The following is a 16,522-nucleotide window of genomic DNA, read 5'->3' on the forward strand; positions in this document are numbered from 1 at the left end:
TTCTATGATTCTATTCCACTGTGCTGGTGCTGCCAAGTGATCAGGCCTCAGGGACACTGATTTCTCCCTGGTGTAGCTTTCTGACTTGGCTTGATTGCTCACACTGCTGTTCTGTGGCTCTGCAGATGACACTGCCATAGGAGACTATGGGTCAAAAGCGCTGCGTGTGCCACTGCCTGAGTTACAGAGCACAGCAGAGCAATAATACAGGCAGCAATTAGCATTTTCTCTTCTTTCTTCTTCTCAGCCCTTCCATAGATTCTTAGTCTTCCATCAACAAAGTCCCAGGCAGCAGTGCAGGCTCAGTGAAATGTCACATGTGTGACATGATTGGTGGGAGTCTACCATCCATCATGAGGTGCATGAGACGCCTAATTGTGTCTATATGTGAATGTGTCTGAGCCTCCTGCATTCCCAGGGGCTACCAGGCAATGGAGCCTGGCAAGGGATTCAGCTGACCACCCCAAAGGAATGCCATTTAATTGTCTAAACACTAGCAGCTAGGACCACTTGAGTTGCCAGAGGACATCCAAGCTGTCTGGGTGTCTATGCAGATGATGCAGGAACTGCAGGACATTTATGCACTTCTGTGGAGGCAGTTGGAGGCCAAGCAGCACAGCCTATAGCACTTATAACAGCATTCAATGCCCTCTTTTTAAGGAGATGAAACCTACATCTGGGTGTGGTTGGTGGACATAGCACAGGACCTATAGAAAACTCTCATGCTTCTCACAGGAAGAAATTCTGTAGTGTGAGGGTGGTGAGACGCTGGAACAGGCTGCCCCAAGAAGTTGTAGATGCCTCATCCCTGGAAGTGTTCAAGGCCAGACTGGACAGGGCTTAGAGCAACCTGGTTGAGTGGGAGGTGTCCCTGCCCAAGGAAGGTCATTGAAACTAGATGATCTTCAGGGACCCTTCCAACCCAAACCATTCTATGATTCTGTGATTCTATGAAATAGCAATTAGAGCCCAAGAACAATGTCCCAGGGAATCTCAAATTGCGTGAGCTGCTTCTAGGTGGGCAAATGAAAGGGGCCCTGATCACCACTGACTATACGAGGGCCTGGAGGTGCATTTCAGGAAACTTGCTTAGATTTAGGAGTTTTCATTTGCACTTTTACCTTGTATCAGTAATGTTGTGCTTAATCATTACACAGATCTGAGCATCATTCTCCAATCATTTCCTACACAAAGCTGAATGCTTTTAGCATTAAATCCTTCTCAGAAAGCCATAAGGATTTACGCAGGGATGAAACATTTTAGTCCAGTATCAGAAATATTGCTTCTCCAAGTAGAACAACACCAAGCATCACACTCCTTCCACCTGGCAGGACAAAAATAGAATGTCCAGATTTTCAGAAACGTTTACTACCACAGACCCTATAATGTTTTATTATCTGATGGCGCTTAGGACTCCAGGCAGGGAAGAAAATAAGCAAATAAAATCGCATGAATCCAGTCATCAGATGAATATTTAAGACCCCTCTGCTGGAGCACCAGTGTGTGGGCTCATGTGAACATTACATTAAAAGTCCCTATGCAGCTACAGAATGCATGTGTAAGCATAAGATTAACAACCAAGCATCATATTCAGGAAAAAAAAAAAAGGAACGTTCTTCTCTCTTCACAAACATTTTTTAACAAAGTGTTCATTTCCCTGTAATTTTTCCCCATTAAAATTGTATGTTACTGCAAAGAGATAAGTATGCAGGGAACTTCTGGGCCAATTCTGTTCTCAGTCTCCCTTGTATAATGACTGCAGGCAGAATGGTGTCCCCTCTGTGGAATGATGTGCAACTCTAGGTTTCTTTTCATTTAATCTAACATTAACATACACATCTACACAGTAAAATATTAAACCTGCATTACAGATAACTATTTGCCCAACTAATTTACATAAAAGAATAAATAATAAAGCCTTTTATTATCCATTTAGAGACCAGCAACATTAATAAAGCTACAAGAAAAGGCAGAAACCTTAAGAAAAATATAGAAGTATTCTTGCTGCAACAGAAAGTTTCCAGGCATTTAAAAAATTTCAAGTGAAGTCATGGACTTCTTTTATGGCAATTCTCACTTAGTCTGTAATACTGGTGTGACGCTGTGAAAATATAGCTGAAGTGGCCTGCAGTTAGTGCTAAGCATTAGTTACTATTTTGTGAAAGTAAGATGAGACTTAAATGTCACCCTCCAGCGTAGATTTGCTGAGATTGAGTCTTCCAAGAGTAAATCTATTGTATTTCAGCAAATAGATGGGATATGAATAAAGTAGGAGTTCTGCAGAGTTTAAAACAGGAACTGCCACTGTATTAACAGGCTTATGGCAATGTTACTTAGAATTATTTGTTTTGAAGTCTCAGCAGGCTTGTTCTGATGCCTATTGTGTAAAACCATCTGCCAAACAGACAGAATTGATCCCTGAGTGTGTCCTGCTTGGTTTGCAAATTTTCCTACTGTGACTAAGCACATAACTCATTACTAAAAACAGTCAGACCTGGTCTTTCCTAAGGGTAAACTAGTGTTTCTCATAATCCTTAAAAAAACCTCACACAAGAGATAAGGAATAGGTAAGGTATTTAAACAAGAGCCATTATTTGAAATGCTAACTCCCATGGTCTGAATGAACATGCAAACGTGGACTGCCAACCATCTTCACAAGATAATTATAATTCATAATTGGCACTTCTGAAGCATTTTCATAGATGTGCAAATATTGATTAATTAGCCACACCAGAAGCCTGTGGGGTAGTGAGCAAGTATACTAACCCCCTTTCACATCAGAGCAAATTGCTGGAAGGAGAAACCCTGACCCTCACCCATCGAAGGGGCTGAGAAGGTGGGGAGGTTTCCAGCCCCTGCCCCTTGCCCAGCTTGTGTTGCTCCAACTGCCAGCATGGTACCTGCTCCTCTCTTCCAGACAGCAGAGGAGCTAAGCTCTGTTTTAGCAGAGGTCTGGAACAGTGACCATGACCAAACCACAGCTCATTATCCAAAGTTCAGTTAAACAAAAGGTCTAGATATTCAAATGTCAAAATAGAGCCTGAGGATTTGATTCAAGTACATGCAGTATTTACATGAGGATGTAAGCCTCTCCTGCTGAGGAACACTCAAACAATGATGTAACGAACAAGTATGGCTTATTCCCAGAAAAAAAAAAACCTACTACAAAGGTACTTGTAAATAGTAGAAAAAGAGCCCTACTTGTATAGAGTAAGATATGGAAAATTCAGAAAAATATTATGCACTCTGTACCCACAATGAAGGGTGAGGGAAGTGCAGAAGTCCCATTTGAGCCTTCAAGAGGCTCTACCCTCATCAGGTAATAAAACACAGAAGGCAAGCGATGTCATTAGTCAAGAAGAAGGGCCTAAACTCAGAGTGAAAATCCTTGGAAGCCACAGCATCTGGAAAGTAAAATATGCCACTGCACATTTCAGTTCAGTTGCTGTGAATACCTTCAAATACTGTCTCCATTAAATCCAGCTCTTCAATTAAATCGCCCTTAGGAAAGCAATGATCGGTCATTAATGTCTCAGGTTTTCTGGTTTAAACCTGCAAACGCTAATGATGGCTTTATTCCAGAGCTTTGTTATTTATCACCACATTCAGGGGTGACAAACGGGTCTTTTCTAAATAATTGTATTATCACAAGCTTACAACATATACAATATACATACACAGTATTATTAATTTTTCTTGGGTGTAATCCTGCTTTGTCTATTGAAGCCATTTGCTATATTTTGTGTTTAATTTCAGCAACAATCTCTTTAGGGCAAAGTTTGTGTCCCTGTGGTTTTTTAAAGCCCCATTCACAGTTATAATGGCATATAAATTAAACAAATAAGGAACTGTGGGAATTTATTCTGCACTTATCAGGAATTCACAAGTGAGGATTTACATATTTTAATGGATTTCATTAAGATAATATCTTCCAGAGATCTGGTTTGCTTCTGTTTTTTAGAAATTGGGAAATGGCTTTTAATTTAACTGCAGCAACTATCTAGGTTAAAATATTGACAGGCCAAATCAAGTTAGAGTGGCAACTGGTTGAATCCAGTGTTGCTCCACTCTGAAGTTAATTTTTCGGCCTGGTTGATGTGTAACAAGCAGGTTTCCATCCCTGGTATAGAGTACTAACTTGATGGTATTTTAACTGCTGCATTAGTTATCTACTCTGAGCAAGGCTAGACAAAACAAATAGTAGGAACAGAGCAGAGCTGGATGCTCTAGTGAGCAAAACTCATCAAAAAAAGCCCAAACTAAAGGAATACAGATTAGGTAGCTCAGGCTGCAATACAATAAAGGAGCCAAAAGGGCTTCTGTGCTCAAAAGCTTTGCAATGGTAGAAGTGATGGAGAAAGTAAAAAAAAATAGATTACTAACATTTTCTAAATTGGGTACTTCTGGCCACTTGTCTCCCAAACACTGGAGCAGGGGCTGAGGGATCATGGCCACAGCCAGAAACACACTGTTGGTAGTTATAAAGGAGAGTCATAAGCCAAAGCAAGTCTATGATAAGGCTCCATATGCTACATTTTTTTTGTGCACACATTTTTTTCCTCTTCAGGAGGAATAGAGAAGAAAACCGAAAACAACAGCAATTTTTATCTCTAGATAGAGATACGTTCATGAAAACAAGTGTTCAGCCTGCCCTGAGGTTCTGAGGAGCAGCTCAAAGGACCTCAGGTGACCACAGGGCTCTAGCATGTGGAGCTGGCAAGTTAGAGAAAGCACATGGTGACTTTGGTCTGTTAAGAATAAAAGATGAGGACAGAGCAATACCGGTAAAATGTGTCTGTTACTGGAAATGCTAATTGTCCTGGCTAGCCTTCTGTCCTTAGAGCTGAGCAACTTCACAATGCCTGTAAGGTGAGGGGTCTGGTCCCTATGGCCAGAGGGTGTAATTACAGATGGACATTTCCCATCCTTCAAGATCCCAAGCCCAAGTCACCGAACTAATAATTTTTCTCATTTTCCTTTTTTGTTGTCAAAATTAAAACCTGTAAAGGGAACAGCATGGGAGGTCAAGTCTGTACACTAGGATGGAAAACGGACACATTTGCACAGAATTAATAACTTGTTCTAAAATGTCCATTCACTCTCAAAAGACATTAGCATCTAATAGCAGCTGCTCATCCTCTGATTGCAGATGAGTGTTGGAAAGAGGTACTGAAAGGCTTTATCCTAGAATTACATGTCACTGTTTTAAATGTGATGTGAGGAAATTATTTTAATTGCCCTTATCAGTCTGGAACTGAAATGGTCCTGTACTGGGTGCTGTCTTGGTAGGAGTGGTGCAAACGTCTTTCATTGCTCTGGGTGTTCTTTGAGAAGAACGTGTAAATACTTGAATGTTCAGAAAGCTTCACCACTTAATACAATGAAAGAAAATGGCTCCAATAAAATACTTTTGCAAAACATGAGCTAGTAATTATAGTTTTTGACCTCAAGATTGATATACAAATATCTGATTTCTTGCAAGTATGAGCACTACAAAAACACAAACTGTTATTTTTAGATAAATGTTACAGTTCAAATGTCATAAACTGCATTAAACACATTCACAATTGGCTCTGGAATTTAAAGGGAATAAAAGACACTGTCACAGGAAGGTTGGTGGTGATCACAGTGCTAACGACCATGTGAGAAATAAGAGATTTCTTTTTAAGCATCATTATCTTGTGGCCTTGAGTGCTAATCAAAACAATGACTATAATGCCTGCTTTAATGGGGTTTGTCTCAGTAATGCTCCTAAATGGAATAAACTACATTAAGCCCAGACAAGCTACGAAGAGAGGTAAATGGCAAAACAATACACTGAAAAGCTAAAGATTCTTTTACTCTACTATTAACTGAGTTACCACCCATGGCATCCACAGTTAACTGTGGTTTTGTACAACTGAATTGTACAACTAAAATAGAAATGTTGCTGTCCTTCTGTTTAAAACAAGAGATTAAATAAGGCCCAAATTAACCTCCAGAATGGCTGGTTTGGCAAATACTGTGCTAGAACAGCCTGCATATTTATTTTGGCCTTTAAAAAACAAAAAAGCAGCTCCCATGGAGTTTTTTCTTTAACAGAGGGAATCTGACCCTGCTGAGGTAGCTGAGCTTCCACACATCACAAGAAGGATGCCCTGGGCAGACCACAGGCCTCACACACTCCCTTACCAACCACTGCCATTTCCTACGACTCTGGTGCTGCAGGGACAGAGGCAAACTGATCTCTGTAGGCTTTGGATTGTCCTCTTAATGTTTGTGGGAACAGGCACTGAATTCAGCCCTATCATCCTCCTTGTTCCTTTGGCCTCACTCATTTTCTGATGGATCTACCTTGCTGTACCTTTCACACTGACGTGGGAGGATCCTCAGCAGCTGAGGAGGAATGCAGACTATAGGATTTTTGGCAGATCCTGCAGGAAGAGGTGCCAATTTACAGATAAAATTACAACCAATGTATAGAGGTGGTGATACTTCTATGTTCATTTAGAGGCAAGAGTGAAATGTTTCCAGGGGTTCAGTCTTTGAACAATGGATTAGGTCTTTGTTAATGTACAGAGAATGTAGGATCATGCACCTTATCTTAAGGAAATTTTCAATGAAAGTCTTTTAAAACTGAAGCTGTAGCTTAGAGAACATATAATTCATTCTGCAATTACCTGGTTCCCCCCAGTACGTTAGAGAAAAAATCCCTGTGGTTTGTATTGCTTTTGTAAAATGGTTGCTCTCCTGCTGTCAAGGGACTGTGAAAGGTCAATGGTGCTGAATATACATGATTTATAAAGTACTCCGGGATGACAGGTGCTGTGTAAAGGTAAAATATTAGAGCATACTCTCCTTAATTGGTTCACACTGAAATGGAACTGGTTGTGCCACAAGAGCAGAGGTAAGAAGCCAAGTTACTCTGATGACAGCAGATTGTCTCAGGCTACCGGCAGCCTACAACAGCGCAAGCGTAAATTCATCTCATGGACAGATTCACCCAATGCTGAAAGTTACTGTTGTTCATCTGAAATAGGTGGCATGTAGATATAAATTCAAAGACTGTGTTATATTGACTACTACGTAGGCAGAGATTACAGATTACTCTGTACCAGGATGAAAAAGTGGCTGCTGAAGCAGCTGCAGGCATGAGAGCTCCTGTCCAGCCCAGGCACCTTCTGCAGAAACTCGGCCTTACACAGGTTGGTTCTCAAGCATATGCCAGAGATGCCTGGGATGCCATGGTCCTCACGTGCTTTGCAAAGCCACCCTCAGATGGCACTTCTAAACTCAAAATAATTCATCCTGTTTTATCCCTGGCTTTGATGCCCCTGTCTACCAAGTTCCCCTTGCAGATTTGAATGTTAAGATTTGTTCACTTATAGCTATACCCAAAGAGTCTTCATAAAAAGCAGTCTCTTACTGAACTGAGCGAGAATGAGCCCAACTGGACTAAAGGTCCCATCTCCTCTCAGGGAAGCATGAATTATGCATTCACCTCACTTTTTGGGACAGATTCCAGTTTCCCTCTTTCTTCTGACTGCAACTGTCTATACTTTAACAGTGCAATGAGTACTCAGTTTGAAGTAGATTTTAAAATATTTTAACAGCTGGGGCAATGACATTGCTACTCCACTTTACCCTAAATGGAAAAAGTCCCATTTCCCCTTCCAAAGAAAGACTGAGATTGCAGATCATATTCTGAATTCTTTTCAAAACCTAGGCCAAAAGATCTCACCAGCACAGTCTGTTCCCCTTCACATTATTATTCCCACTCTCACAGATTCTTTTATCTAATTCCCTTTCTCCCTGAAGTTTACACTGTCATTCCAAACATTTTTCAACTGCACTTCTCTTCCCTACTCTTAAATTCCCTGTGTCTCACCAGCCATCTAAAATCCTTCTTCAAATGATGCTATTTTCTTTTAGAAAAACAACACTATGAATTCAGTTCTACAAAGTAATCTGTTCCTGCCTTTTCTCCTGTGCTAAATGAAGCCATTTTAGATCCTTCTTTTTTTTTTTTAATACAATACAGCAATTTAGAAGAAGTATATGAGCTTCCTTCTCACAAAGGGAAGAAAGGAAGTTCTTGCTTTTGAATGTATTTATGCATTCCCATTAAACCTGATACATCTCTCTGAGAGGTAAAGAAGAGTTGGGATATCTGCATTTGAGACAATACTTACATGAAGTTATTGCATAAAATGATTGATTTTCTAGCAGTAGTTTTATTCAAGGATAACACTGTTATTCGCATCTATACAAAACACTTTTCATCCACACAAAAAAAGGCTCTTAATTTCCTCTATACTGAAAAAAATGCTACTGGATTTTTCTTTTCACTGATCACCGACGTATTTGGCTTCTTCTGCTTTCTTAGGAAGATTTTTACTTTTAATAGATTTGCTCATGTGGCTACAACTAAATTGCTGTAGTAATGGCAGACAATGACACTCTTGGGCTATGCTATATACGATTAATCTGTACTCCAACTGAAAGCATTCATCATCTGGGAGTTACCTTTCCCGTTTGTCTCTTCCTTGTGTTTTCAGTTGTCCTTTCCTAACAAGGAGAATGTAACAAGGAGAAAGACAAAAATCAGTATGGGTTTTTAACCTAGGAAATTACATTTTTAGCTCTGAGGCCTATGTGTAGATGTAAATTTCCAGCTGTTAGAACAAAGAAATAGCAAATGCGAGGCAGATGATAATATATTACTCATTGTTGGTATACAAGTAAAAATCAACTCTAAAAAAAATCCCCCAACTGTTCCAAGTAATGAAAGCTTACTTGCTCGGGCATTTACATAGACCTATGCCTACAGAAATAAGATCTAACTAGTTTCTTGCAATCCATGGAGTCTTGTCCAATCCTCCATGTTGTTTCTTCCTCTTCTGATATTAATAATCCACAAGCTAGAACATATATCCCATGCAATAATCTCGAGATGTTTCTTCTGCTTAGCAATGCGATGAATGCCCGAAGACCATTGAGGGGCTTTACTTCTTAGCATCTACTGCACACTAAAGTCATGTGCTATCTGGAGGCATCTGGATCTTATGCTATAGCACTAATCTTCAGGACCATATTCAGCACCAAAATGAAATCCCGTATCTGGTTTCTCTGAAGTACCACTTGACCATAAGTCTTCAAGCCCTTATGAAGCCAGTGTTGGCAGAGCTAATAAGCAACCGCTCTGAGCTCTGTAAGAAATCTGCTTTCCTTTGAATCCACCAAAAACCTGAAAACCCCATGGCACATCTGCAACTGAAATCAGGTGCTTCTTGCTGTATCTATCTTTGTTGCTTCTACCATCTTCTAAGTCTTGGGAAGTTCTGAATTAACTGTCTTGGCATGGTGAACACGAGACAGGGCCAGAGGCATGGAGGAGCATGGATATTCAGAGGACACCTACAGTTCAGATTCTCCTCCAGGGTCTCCAGCCTCTCTCTAGGTTTTACCATATCATGTCTCTCCTCATCTTCTCTCTCTCATCTCACATCATCCCTCCTATGGACCTCAGATCCCCATGAATCCTGAAAGTCCTTCTTTCTAATGTTAATACAGCAGCAACTCCCAATCGCCTTGTGTCAGTCATTTGTGTTTGTAATTCCTTTCATACTAGGCAATTCATTAAGGGCTCTGTTTTGATTACCAAAATGTGTGAACACAATTTTGTACCTCATCTATACAGGGTCACTCTTATGTCAGCTCGTTTTTGACTGTGACAGTCTTTTCCCATCCTAAAGACAAAACAGTGTTTACATTTGGTTAGTTAAAATATTTACATTGCACATTCAAATGATGCTCTTTCCCAGTGACAGGGCTCTCTGTGGTATTTCCTCCTGTACCTACTATGCAGCGGAAACAGATGATTAAGATGAATATTGTGTCTCTAAACAAGCAGATTAAGGAAATAAGCAGCACAGCTATACTACACTAACACTGCTGGACTCTGTTATAGCCATGTGGGTTGTGTAATCTGCCCAGCATTGCATGGAAGCCTGTCGTTTAGACCCCCAAATAAGAAGAGCTGCACAATATCTGGTATTTCAAATAGATTCTTCATTTATTGACCATTTATGAGCTTGCTCAGTGTGTGAGGTAGACTAAAGCACGACAAGATGTAAGTCCTGGGAGAGGAGGTAAGAATGATGGTGTTTGCTGATCGTCAGTCTGCCTGCGGATAAAAGCCTTGAGCACCCCATGTCTGGAAGGGTGCAGAGACAATGGGGGCTGCTACCCAGCAGGACAAGAGGGAAGTGAAGTTAAGAAGGAAATGTGACACTAAAGCTGGCAGGGCAAGGCCACAAAGTGATAGCACTTGTGGGAACAAGAAAACACACTGGACTCTCCTGATTTAACACTTCAGAGTTGAATAAAATATTGCAAGTGATGCTGCACAGGGACCTGCTGCACCAAGAGGTACACCAGACACACAGCATGATCCTTTCCCCAAACATACTGTTTGAGGCTCGTGAGAGAGAAAGAATAAGCCTATAAAACTTCACACAACAGCCCAATTCAACATGCTTTAAGATGTATTTTCATCTTCATAGTAAACAGCTAATTTTGCTCACGTACTTGTTGCTACTGAACAACGAAGGACCACCATATGCAAATCCTTCTGAGAAGCAATCAGATGTAGAGTGAAGCCAATTCTCACACGGAAACTCCGTAGCAATGCAAAATCAGGAAGAACCTAAAAACCCTGTTTCTCAGTGGGGGCGTTCCTTACCTTACAGCTCCATCCACACAGGTCTTCATGCAGGCTCTCCCAGTGAGGAAGTGAAAACTTCTGCGCTGAAAAACACAAAGTGCAGGTTAAGAAGTCACTGCAAAGGCACTGCCTGTGCTTACATCCATCACTAACTCTGCTGCATCTTTTTGTTTACAGAAACATATACAATAGATGAAAGTTTACTGTGTAAGCAAAAGCTATCTATTTTAAATTGACCTTGCTCACTTAGTGTCATACACTCCCGGAGGAAATGGGTTGTAAAAGACACTGTATAAATGAGATGTGCAGCATTTAGCAAACAAACTTGAAGCAGGGTAATTTTATGTGTGGGAGACATATTTGCTCCACTTTATTAAATGAACAGTAAAAGAAACTTCGCATTTGTCAGTTAAAACACAGCAGTAAACATAAAGTAACAGACTCTACACCAGTGTACCCCAGTGTACTCAGAACAATAAATGACCAATTTTGATTTAAGGCAAAACTACATTCATTCACACATATTTTATTCCCTGGTAAGAGTGCCTATAGTAAAGCATCCACTGGAAAATGGTTGTGAATTGCAACTTCTTTAACTATTCTGGTTCTATTGTTTATGCTTGTGCAGACAAGCTCTGATTTGTGATTTCCACCCTTGCTGGTCCCTGGTAAGCACAAGAAAATAATTCAGATGCACAGAATCTAATCTAGGGTCTCACTTCTCTCTCTCCTGGGGGTAATGACAATAAATATCTCTAATTTGACAGATACAAAAAAAACCAACTTCACAGGTCTACATATGTTCATTACTACTCTAAAGCGTCCTTCTTTACTGTAGCCGGTGTTGTCCAAAAAGTGCCTCCCTGATGAGAAGGGCACCATTAAGATGCTGATGTCCCACTGGCAAGACATGTGGTCCAGCCTCTCCCTCCCAGCCCAGCTGCCTGGCCACAGAGCCCTCTCCTCTCTGTAGGCAAGGAGAGGCACATGGGAAAAGGCTCCGTGGAGGGAAGGAACAGGCTCATCGCCTGCCTGCGCGGTGCCCGATGTGGCCCCGAAACCCGGCGGGGCTGGCACAGTGGCACGAAGGAGATGCCACAACCCCTGGCCAGGATAAACCCAGGTCCTACATTTTGAGCAAGCAATTAGCAGCCTCAGGGGTTCCCATGGATAATGTTACTTGCTCTGGCCACCCTGGCTTGCTGGCCCTCTGTGACAGTCACCTCACAGCTACACAGCTGGCAGCTCCTGGCCCCCAGCTGGGCGGTTAGCAAAGCCCTGCCGGTTTTGGCAGAGGGATGTTCAGCATGATGGGCAGCGGCTGCCACTGTCACCAGCAGGATGTTTTCCAGAGTTTCTCCTACAAGGCAATGTGTTTATTCTTTGAAACAGTTGCTCCCTAAAGATTAAAACCCAACAGGAGCACAAAGGCAGTGTTGTGTGCTCCAGGGCTGCTACGTGCCGTCGGGCTAAACAGGAGGTATGAGCTGTGTTCTCCCGAATTACGCACAGTGCTGCTACATCAGCAGACTGGCAGAAGAGAATAAGGCCCTTCAGCGCACAAATGGCACACTCCTCTTTTTTATGTCCCCTTAGAAAAAAATCACGCCCCCTCCCCAATATCTTTCAAATGGCACTTGTGACATTAAGCACTCAAATCTGGAGTTGTGCTGGGGGGTCCCAACCACAACCCTGAAAGAGCATCAGCCTGGGCACACAACATGAATCCACAGCTCCAAGGAATGCACTTTTAAGTTCATTATCAACCCCAAACAGCAGTACAAACTCTCAAAAATACAGTTAACCACTACAACGGACAGACAGACAAGAACAGCAAAGAAACCTGAAGACATGCTCAGAAAAAATACACCTTTACAAGTGGAAAAATAATAGCAACTTAAAAACTACTAAAAATACTGAAATAGCAAGAACACAGGAAAATATCAGTGCAACAACGTAACATCTGCCTAGCACAGTCTATGCAATCTTAGTTATTACAAAGAGGCTGAAAAAATAAACGCAAGGACAATTTTTCTTTCTGCTGAGGTATGTGAAACAAATGTTAATTTTTTACCACTGTACAGGATGTTTTCTATCCAGGGAGTACCTGCAGGGGGGAGGAACTGTCTCTGGTAATAGGAAGAAGTATTTACCTTGCCTAATGGCTACATGTTAATGTATTTCTATCAGCAAAATCCATTTAATGTTGCATATACATAGTCTCTTCTGGCTGGAAAAGTAAGAAGCTGGAGAAGCAGGCTAAATGGTCTTTTCTTCTGATGGGAACACATACAGATTTTCTCATTACTGGCAACACGAACTAAGCCTACATAATGGGGAACGGACAAACTTCAATAAACCTCTGCCACAGCACAATGCCACCGTGAGGCTTTATTCTCCTGAGAAGTACAGCAGACTCACAACTTGTCCTCTGGTCGTATCACCTACATTTTAATTAGTAACTGAACAGCAGCAGTCGCTACCGTTTAAAGATAAAAACCTTACCTTTGATTAAGAAGCCCCTGTTTGCATTGTGCAGAAGACACCAAGAGAAGCTGCCAGTGTGGTCTCAGACTCCCTCCTATTTATGTAGCTCTAGGAGTTTCTTGCCCCCTGCCCTGGGCCAATTCCGTATGCACGGCGCAGATCCCCACCTTCTCCGGCTGCCAAGCCGGCCACAGCCTGGGAACAAAGCCGCCTCTGTCAGCCCGCCCAAGGAACGCTGGCACAAAGGCACATGCGGGTACAGCCCTACACTTTCTTTTTTTCCTTCTTCTTCCTCTTCTTCTTATTATTCTTGAAGTACAGGTTGATGAGAGCAGATGGGAGAAAAACACTGATGTATTTGTGATTAGGCAAAGCTCTGTTACATTCAGGAGGGGTAAGACGACGTTGGCACAGGACGGGCACCCCAGTACCTAGAGAAGAGACAAAATCCGCGCTGGTGCGAGCGCTCCCTGCCTTGCTTCGCACATTTTTGTTTCAGATCTGTGGGTGGCTGTGTGAGCAAGCAGCCGAAACAGGGGAGGAGTTACACAAAATGCAATTCATGACTTGAAGCCCTGTCTGCCTTTTTGAGAGCAGGATGGAGAGGCAAAATCACCATGCAGTGACACAGCAGTGTGCCTCACCCATCCCACCTGCCACCGCCCGCCCACCTGCACCGCTGGGGAAAGCTCCCCTCCCTGCCAAGGCTTATCCCTGGCCTGGAGCATGGACACCGTGGCTGCTCTTGCACTGCTCAGAAACCACACTCCGGAGAGCCTCTGAGCACACAGGCTGTTCGCTTCCTCCCCATAGCATTACCAGCTTAATTTTCAAGAAGGCACGATGCTTCACAATCTTAACGAGTGACTGTATGATGAGACAAGGAATGACATCCCCAGCAGACATTTACAGCTGTCACTAGGAAGGCAACAAGTCGGCAGCATCTTAAATCCCAGTTTTCTGCAAAACTCCCCTTGAAAATCTGAGAGGCAAAGCAGAAAGCCCTTTTAAAATCACATCCCTGTATTTTTCTTCTTTTGAAAGGACTATTTGATGCAACTTCAGGTTTGTTTTACTTCCTATCAGAAAACAAGTAGCCATCTGGCCTGGTTCCAGAGAAGCTGATGATTCTCCCTGCCGAAACCAGTTGGAATTTTCAGTTTAACTCAAACATTCCCAAGCTGAGCTCCGTGATAGATGGTAGCTGTTTCAGATTCCTCCACATTAATTATAATTGAGATCTTAAAACACTGCAACTGAACAGACCAGCAAGCAATGATGCATTTTCTTCTAGAAGCAAACACGAAGGGACAGGCAGCCCTGGGGTGCAACACAGTTCATTCCTGGTCCCTGATGAACCATCACAGCGTTACAGTAATTTCCCATGCAATTAGCATTAATTGGTGACTTGCTGACAATCCCCTAGGGGCCCCCTCTCACCCTTTTAAAGCAGGTCCTACCAGGTCAGGTTTGAGGATCATCAGTAGGGCCAGGCAAGCATCACTGGTGCTCCAGCCTACAGGGCCCATTTTTGCTGTGAAATCCTTGGGGAACTGGCAAGGGTCACCTCAAGTAACAATTATAGATATAGAACTTCCAGTGTAACGCATAGGAGTTTGTAACATGAGACAGCAACATAAGAAGGATATTTCTGGAGGGAATTTATAACCGATTTCAGAAAGCAACTTGTTTCAAAGCATTTCACTGCTCCAACATTATTTTCAGGAAAACTGAGAGGCAGTGTCAGTGGAGCGTAACAGTGCTGTAAGACTCTGAATCTCATACACAAAATTCATCTGTAAATTAGCAACCACCTCTTCTAATTTTTTCTTTAAAAACAGTTCTTAAGGAAACTTCTTCCTTTTATCTATTAAAATGATCAAGATATTTGCCTTAAGCATCTTGCCAAATAGACTTAAGCAGGATCAGGATTGCTTTATGCAAGCAGAGCCAGAACACTCCATGGCAACAAACAAAATCAGATGTTCCTTGACAGAACATCATAAATATCTGAAACATATTTCAGAGTAGCTTCCAGGGTCAGTGTCACAGCTGACGGATCTCAAACATGTTCTCTTTTTGCTCTGCAGAATTACATAAGTAATCTCGAAAATCCATATACTTCTGTCCTTTAAAAAATGAAGTGCTGAGGCAGTTACTTAGAGTCAAAAGGATGCCCTGCATGAGAACTGCAGGGAGATCAGCCTACATGCATCATTCAATAACTAGTAAAGGATGCAACATCTAATGATAAAATACATTAGGAAATGCTTGTTGCCAGAGGCTAGCAGAATTACTTCAACTAAAACAGGTCAAGTATAATCAAGAGCAATGTCCTACAAGCTAGCTCTATTCCTCCTCCCTTTTCTGCTTCTCCTAAGTTTTTCTTCTTTATGAATCCGTGGCCCTCATAGCATTTTCTTCCTTCACTGTGCAGCGTTTGGGAACTGCAACATAGCATCAACAGGTTGTTTAATGCAAAATGTCTAGTACATAGTATACTTTGGCTTGCAGGTAGTCAAGAACATTAAGGATGGTTACTTCTCTTGGGAATATTGGGTCTGAAGCAGAGTGCTACAGCCTGCCTGTGCCACCTAAACTCAAATGTGAAAACTAGAGTTCATAGTATTTAAATTGTTCAGCAGATGTATAGAGATTTATTTACATATATAGGGTCTATGACAGTTTATAATTTTTTTCCTTGGAGATCCTTCTCTCTCTGGATCTTTGCAATCCTACTTGATTTTTTTAAGGCTTTATTGCCTTTTTTCCCCCACATCTATGGCATGTAATGATCCAGCCATTATAATTTAGTCTCACATGAAAAATTAATACTTTCAGATTATTTTCACAATTATTTTATAAGTACAGAAGATAACCTCATTTTCACTGATGTAACTTCCAGTAATTCCATTAACTTCCAGTATCTTTGGTTGTACACCATCCATCTGAGATGTCCTTCACCCCTATCTCACACATCCCTAGCTCAGAGTATAAAACCACAAAGATACTGCTCAGTGCAGTTTAGGTGGCAAGAGAGTTTTGTCATTCAGTACAGAGATGGATTAGGAATGACAGAACAGAAAGTTTTCGAGATCTCTTTCCATAAAAACAAGCAAGAGAAAGTAGCACAGTGCAAACTCTTGCAGAGGCAATAAGGTGCAGAATATGTCTTCTGAGTTGCAGAAGATTATTAGATTTCATAGGATGCTGCTACTCTGAAAACTTACTAATTCTTTTACAACACACACACGTTCACACTCCTACTTTTCATCCACAACTAAGAGACCCAGGGATATAACATGCAGTTTGCAGAAAACACAAGGCCAA

General features: G+C 41.7%; 1 protein-coding gene across 7 annotated transcripts in view; it reads right to left on the bottom strand.

Annotated features, from left to right (window-relative positions):
• Positions 1 to 16,522, bottom strand: part of PAG1 (phosphoprotein membrane anchor with glycosphingolipid microdomains 1) — a 116,032-nt gene that overhangs the window by 35,633 nt on the left and 63,877 nt on the right. For 4 of the 7 annotated variants that reach the window (XM_051612545.1, XM_051612546.1, XM_051612550.1 and 1 more), the window contains one exon: positions 10,724 to 10,788. The gene's annotated coding sequence lies outside the window, so the exon portion shown is untranslated. Of the gene's footprint in view, positions 1 to 8,505; positions 8,548 to 10,723; positions 10,789 to 13,210; positions 13,269 to 16,522 lie in introns of those variants that run through there. The other 3 variants (XM_051612548.1, XM_051612551.1, XM_051612549.1) reach the window with 3 other exon arrangements.

Source organism: Apus apus, chromosome 2 (genome assembly GCF_020740795.1).
Source record: "Apus apus isolate bApuApu2 chromosome 2, bApuApu2.pri.cur, whole genome shotgun sequence".
Classification (NCBI taxonomy): Eukaryota; Metazoa; Chordata; class Aves; order Apodiformes; family Apodidae; genus Apus; species Apus apus.